Below are 7,652 nucleotides of genomic sequence, written 5' to 3' on the forward strand. Positions count from 1 at the left end.
TTCCATTCCTGTGTGCGATTTATAGGTTTTCCTTCTGTCTTGAAACAAACATGCGGGGAAGAGAATTAAGTTGTACGTAGCAACATATCAACATCTGGAAAATCTGTAGAGAACACAGCTCCAATGATAAGAGGTATATACAGACCAGGGATGCAAATAAGCAACAAAGTTCTAGTAGCCCAAGAAAAAAGCTACTAGCCCATATCTCACAATAGAAATCATTTACTTACCTTCAGTATGATATTAAATACTCGCCAGCACCGATGAACCACTCGCCCGGAGCGAGTGGGCGTGTGGTTATTTGCATCCCTGATATAGACCATCAAGACTGCACTTGTTCCAACGCAGTGCATAAAATTTGTACCACAACACAGACCGCAGTTATCCTGCCGTGGCAGGAGCAGCGAGCGCCTGGAAAGACGCCTGTAGCCTGAACCTACGGATTTTTTTCCTAAATTCTCTCAATATTTTTCGACTAACCGTCAACAAGGTAACACTACGAGTTTTCCCTTTCCTCATTACAATTTTCAATTATGAACATAGGTTTATTCTTAACAATTTATTCTATGTTCAAGTTTGGATATGACAAACCGTCGATCTAAACATACTCAATAAGGTAGCGGTCCCATTTTAGGTTTACCCGGATGGGATAACCGTAAGTAGGACTGTGTGTTTTCTTGTATAAATTTTCAATGGAAAATTCAATGCATAACAAAGGAATGAAGCCATTTTTTTCTGTAAGTATTGGATGTTTACTAGCATTTATTTATTTTTTTTGCTGGTTGTGTTATTTTTTATTAAGTTATTGGGAGACGATATCCTTCTTTGTTAATATAATTCTTTCGATCTCTCGAACCTAAATTAATAAACAATGTGTGCTATAGTATGTGTTAAAAATAGTAAGGCGTAAATTAAAAATCGTGTATGTTGCGTACCTTTTCTTTCTTATACACTAATTGAACTGTTGCTATAATATTACAATATTATTCTGGTCTTAAGCTCTCTTTCTGTTCTGGAATACGAACTATTAGCCGAAACCTTCGCCATACTGAAATGCTGCTTCTCGTGGGATGAGCGAAGTGAAGCAGTGCAGGGTCTTGCCAGAGGAAAGATGGTCACCATTAGTACCTACCAGATGGTGTTGGCAATAAGACGTCCACCCACAGTCGTAAGAACTATTACGGATTTACTTGAAAGAAAGGAGCAATGAACTTCATTCTAGCAAGCCAATATTAACGGCGAGGAAGTCGATGTATTAATCGCACATATCCCAAAGATATGAATGCCGTAAGTCAGCTGGTACGCCCTGATCTCCGAAGGGCTATTGCGCCAAGAGTTCAGTTCAGTTTAGTTTTGCATAAATTGCTATGTAATGGTTACTTACTCCTGTTTTCATTTAGATCAATTCTCTCCCGTAAATCTTGCCAAAAGTTTTAAATTTGAGATTGTCAAGTTGTCAAGAGTGTCAGACAACTAAGGTTCTGCCATTATGATACTCGTTATCTCTAATACTGTATCAATATATATTGTACTTGCTCCTGGGTTGTGTATTAAGGTGAAATTATCTTATGAATACAGTAAGTGTCTTCGCAATTCACATCCTGTCGTCATCTGTTATTCCAACCCACAATTATGGCGACTAGACTAAAGGAGACGGTGATGATTAGAAATGAATGAAATGGTGCAATGAAGAAAATGGAGGAAACAAGATAACCCGAGAAAAGCCACGAACACGGTGTTTGTCCAACACAAAGCTCACTTGGTTGGTTGGTCAAAATTTATAAGAAGATAAGTTACGTATCTCACTAATTCTCGTACATATTAACATAGTAAAAGTATTTAAACATCTATACGTGGTATTGCAATACTTATAATGAATTTATTTGACCTATTTTGACAGATGTTAAACATTATTAGAGGGATTGTTGACGACAAGAGAACCAGGAATGTTTACGTAGTGACAGGTAATTGGTTTCTACTTTCTGTCACATTAGTTGGAATAAATAGCAGTATTAGTGAATTACTTATACTGTTCTTCTTTAGTGTTTCTGCTTCGTAATATTTTACCACTCAAGTAGTGCTCCTTTCATTTGATGAATACATCTAAGATGATCAAAAACACATTTCTGAGAAAGCACAAGATGGTTTAACAAAAATGAGTACCATCACTCATTTTGCTCTCATAAGGAAGAAATAACATGAAACATTTAGTTTAACCTCCGACGATTATGCACTGAGTCTCAGGGAAAAGGTAACGATGCGAAATTGATGAAATGGTGGAATGGAGAAAGTGAGAGGAAACGGGAGAACCCCGAGAAAACCTACGCATGGTGTTTGTCCACCACAAAGCTCACTTGTAGCGAGCTGGGATGAAGCAGGGAGCCCGCACCAGCAGAGATGAATACTACATCATTGATGCTGTCAGAAGGACTGCCCTTATTCTCACGTATCTCATTTCAGTATTTAATGGAGTTAAGTAAAAGCATAATTAGTATTAGTTTGGTTGGTTGATTTCAAATTTAGCGTCCTATTTAGCACCGAGGCTATATGAAACGTGAACCTACAGGTTAACGTGGGGTCCGAACCAAATGAATTCTCATTGGTAATAGAACCATGGTATCCTGTGTTATGCTAAATATTTTAAATGTTAATTGAGTGAGAGGGCGAATCAGGTTGAGAATATCAATATTATTTGATAATAAGAGCAAGGGAGGAATATTGCTGTAAAGGTGAAGGTAATTGAAGTTTAAAAATGTCCATCTTTGGTTGAAACAGGTAATTAAAAAAAAGTAGACTAACTGGAAAAAGTGGAATCATACTAAAACTCGACGAATTATGTACTACTACGATGAAAACAAAACGCTTAACGTAATCCTGAAGAAAACAAGAGAGTCGGCAACCTTATTCGATACATATTAATGACTTAAATGATTAACGTCAAATAAAGAATAATTAATTACATGCTCCATCAAAGCAATAATAATGGAATGACTTCAAGTGTCATAGATAATAATGTATGTACTTATGTTTCTTGTGCCAGTTTTGTATGTCATATATTTGATCAGTAAGTGTTAAAACATTTATATAATTAATTGCCTCTATGCACCCTAATTTGACAAAGTTCACTAGAATAAGAAGTACACAATAACATATCATGACAAAGCAAAGACCCAGTGACTATTTCTACAACCACGAATGAGAAGTGAATACGTAGGAAAATGCTATGTCCATGAAGACAATACTAATTCTTAGTTTTCTGCTTATCTATGAGTTTTGCTGTGCAAATCAAAAAGTTATACTGTATTCTTTACAATAATCAACAGCAAAGCATGAGAATAGTTTTTGGGTAGACAAAAGTAAGTACAGGCTACTAAACTAGATACAATTATAATGTTAATAGTATTAATAATCAATGTATGTGTCTCATTTTAGCAATAAACCTTTAAATCTTGTTCATACCGGCACTATGAAAACACAATGTCCTTTTTTCTTCTGATAGTTTGGGTGCTATCGATGGGCGCCGTCCTGAGAGAATACATTAAATTTGTATTCCAGTTTAAACTGTAGATTTAAACCTAATATAACTTAATGTTGAGAAGAAACACTAAAATCTGAACAAACATTTCTGCGTGAAATAGTAGCTAGCTTTATATAGCTTTGAATTGTAATTGATTGTCATTTGATTCGGATGGGAGGCCGCGGTGGTTTAATGGTAGAGTATTCACCTCTCTTGTGTGGGGTCCCTGGCATTTCACTGACATTTGTGCTGGACAAACACTGTACGCATGGCTTTTCTGGGGGTTTTCCCATTTCTCTCCACTTTCGTAATCTCACTATTTCATTGATTTTCTTCATCACCCGTCTCTTTTAGCCTACACAGCATACTTCTGTAACCGTGGGACGTAAAACTGAAAGATTTAATTTTATTTAACTAGAAAAATGATATTTAATTATTTTAAATTCTCATTCAAAGTTTTATAGCAGCTAATTTTGTTTCTTGGTTGATAATAAGTTGCAGAAACTGCCACATTTGTTCAGTCTGCTGTTCCTAGTTAGTTATTTGCAATAAAACCAGGGATGCCTATATAGTATAATTACTATGGCACGTACTTTCTTAGTTAATACGAAGAAAAGTGTTTCAAGAGACCTAACAATTATGCATGTTTATTCCTCTATGTGATGGGGTACGAGTAAACCCAAATTTTAGGTATTTAGTTTGAAGTATACATCCGCGATTGACGTTCATGTAAGATTTAGCAAGAGTGTAACTCACAATGTTGGGTGTTACCTTTTATTCACGTGTTCTACCTTGGCATTCTCTAGCCTGCTATCACAATATCGTTCTTTAAACTCCTGCTCTTACGTACAATGTAATCACACTATCACAGTAATTAACACTTTCCCTTGCAGGAGTAAAGGAAATAGGGAACCTCTAAGCTCTGTGCTGACTACGTGCGCTGTACACGAGAAAGCAAGGAGGAGGGATTTGTGATTCTCGTAAGAAAAGATTTGACTTATATTGTTTCTAGGACGAGAGAACACCATAGCAGATTTTCGAAACATTGTTTGCGTCTTGAAGTTTACGACCAAATGATTATGAACGAAAAATAAAACATTTTCTTAACGGATTTTACATTTCGGTATTTAACAAAACTTAATGTATGTTTACGCAACATTTTTCTTTTTTTGGCGCTAGCATTTAGGAAACGAATGGATTACATTTTAGGTTCATTTACCCCTGAAATATTACTATAGAAGAACGCATCCGAAACCACAGACAAATATGTAAATGTCACACTTGTAATTCAAACAAATTATTATAGAATACCAATAAGGCGAGTACAGCAATATTCCGAGAACAAAATTTCAAATTTTCTAAAGAAACATTCAAACATGAATTTCTGTTGTTTTGTACCTGCTTGGAGGTCAGAATTATAGTGGATTTGAGTCAATTATCAATTCGTATAGAACAGGCATGAGGTAGGGAACACTCACGAGTTGTTCAGTAAATTCAGTTATTTCCGATTTTGTTTGAAGGGGAAGAAGAGGCATTCTCCGAAGGATAAGAAAGATGAAATTTACAATGTGAAACATTAATCGGGCTTTTATACAAGCGATATTGGAACCTACAAATGCGAATACTGCTAGTGAAAGCTCTGATTACGATATAACAACATATAACTATAATATACATGATTTTTCGAGTACTTTTGTAACACATACTTGAGCCTGGAACTCTAACAGAAACTCGAATATATTTAGAATGTGCGGGACGTAATTCCCTATTGAAAATAGCTGATATATTTTTTTAATACTTAATCAATTTTCATGGAACAAGAAACATTTGATTTCCTTACAGTGGTAGAATATATCACATGATGTCTCATTTATACAATTACAGATTTTAGTGGCGAACCATGGCGCAGCGTCTAACCTTACATGAGCGGGCTCCCTTCGCATTTCAGTACGAAGTATGACAATCAACGTTACAAGTATAGAGAATGTGAAAATGTGAAAGAACCTCGTGCCTCGTTAGATGCAAAGACCATAAGGAATTTCCAATGGATACAAATTTTGCCACAGATATTAGGAGACGCTGTCGCCCCTCAACATTCAGAACGGAGGAAAACGTCCAAGTGGCTCAGGAAATGTCCACTCAAATCGTTAGAAATCACAAAAACGGGCATCTCACCAAAGTGGTTTAACCAGACACACAACCCAAATTGTTCTAAAGAAAGAGTTGAATTTTCGAGCATGGAAATTACATTACTGCTAAATTCATGGAAACTTACCACTAGAATATCTGCAGAAGTCTCTCGTAAGCACTCCTAACCGTTTACGAAAACTGTTGGATAATGATGGTGCTTATGCTTACGGAATTCTAGTAATGCATAGCAATTCCATCATTGCAAGGAACAAAATGCTTTTTTGACTGATGAAAATTGTTAAGAAACAATTTTCAATAGGGAGTTAATTCCCGCCCACCACATATAAAAGTACTCCATTTAACATTATAAGGAACAAAATGCTTTGTTTCATGAAAATTGGTAAGTATTATTAAACAAAGGGTATAAACAATTTTTAATATAAAGTTAATACCTGCTCACCTGTATGTTTAAGAAAAGCTCTTTTCAGGAAAATGTTAGGACACTGTCCCCAACTTCATGAATCATGACATATGTGTATGGTATTCAGAATTTTGCTTCATTCTGAAGACAATGTCGTTCGAGCAAGACCATAAGTTAACTAGGGTAGAGGAAAGCACTTTCAAATTTTATTTACTGTTTAAAAATAGTCGGATGTGAAACGAATTTATTTTTAAATGTTAATACCTATTAACCATATGACAATGAAGCTTGGGAATAATAAATTACATGTATTATTTTGTGTGTACATTTGGTAGAGATAAGTGATCATGCGGCCCCGCATATAAACATATTTTTCCCGGAATTTTCCTGGATTTCTTCAAATTAATGTATTGTGATTCATGTATGTAACATCAATGGAAATCCTGACTCATTTTAAAGACAGTAATATAAAAAGCATAAATCTAAAGTAACTAGGGTACGAGCAGGAGCCTCCTAAGGAATGTTACCTATTTTAGACATCCAAACTACGCTATGTATAAATATCGGAAGTCTTGTAAAACGGCTATGTCCGTTGGAAATCTTATGGAACGATTATGTCAATCGGAAGGTTTATAGAACGGCTATGTCTGTCGGAAGTCTTATAGAACGGCTATATCCGTCGGAAGTCTTATAGAATGATTATGTTCGCCGGAGGTTTTATAGAACAGCTATGTCTGTCGGAAGTCTTTTAGAACAGCTATGTCTGTCGGAAGTCTTATAGAAAAGTTATGTCTGTCTCTAAATGGCAATCAGAGCAAAAGCTCCAAACAATAGGAAAATTGGGTTTCGGAATTGTTTCAGCGTGCCAATAATAGGATCCATCATATTCGTTTAACCCTCCATTCGAGCCTGGAGCGTTGTAAATTAACCATTCCCGTTTTGAACGTTGATCGCCATAGAACAAATATGATAATGGATAGAAACAAACAGTTTTCTGAATCGATTCAGTGTCTGCACAAAATATACTATTTTTTACACATCTCCCTGCTCAAACTGGAAGTAATAGAACTTCAACAGTAAAAACGTAAGACGTATTAACCTTTTGACGTGAATTCAGAGGCCGAGAAACAAGTTCTATCTTTGGTGTTATTTCCCTATTCAAAGCAAAATTTATAGATGTGCTGATTCTAGTTTCAGTATGGAATTTAGATAGTTTAGAAGTCTACAGTTCCACGCTATCAAGCGAAACTCACTTGTTTTCTAGCTTTTAATACATGTTTGGTTCGAAAATATTATTTTCTTTATACTTATTAACGGGTTTTCAATAATTCAAAAATTAGCTCAAGGTAAAGTTATAAGTTTATTTTAAAAATATCTTTGGTGTAGATACCTGTACTTTAAAAAACTCGAAAATACCTGGATTTCTCCTGAACATTCCACTCTAGAGATAGTGTGGTGTTCGGAGGCCTGATATATTTAAAAAATAACCAAAGGTTGAACCATGAAGCTAACGTAGTTGGTGTGAGAACATTAACTTCCTAAGCAAAACTGTAGAATTTTCTTGTATTTTTTAAACAGATATAC

The sequence above is a fragment of the Thermobia domestica genome, chromosome 3, assembly GCF_964235325.1.
Source record: "Thermobia domestica chromosome 3, izTheDome1.hap1.1, whole genome shotgun sequence".
NCBI classification, from domain to species: domain Eukaryota; kingdom Metazoa; phylum Arthropoda; class Insecta; order Zygentoma; family Lepismatidae; genus Thermobia; species Thermobia domestica.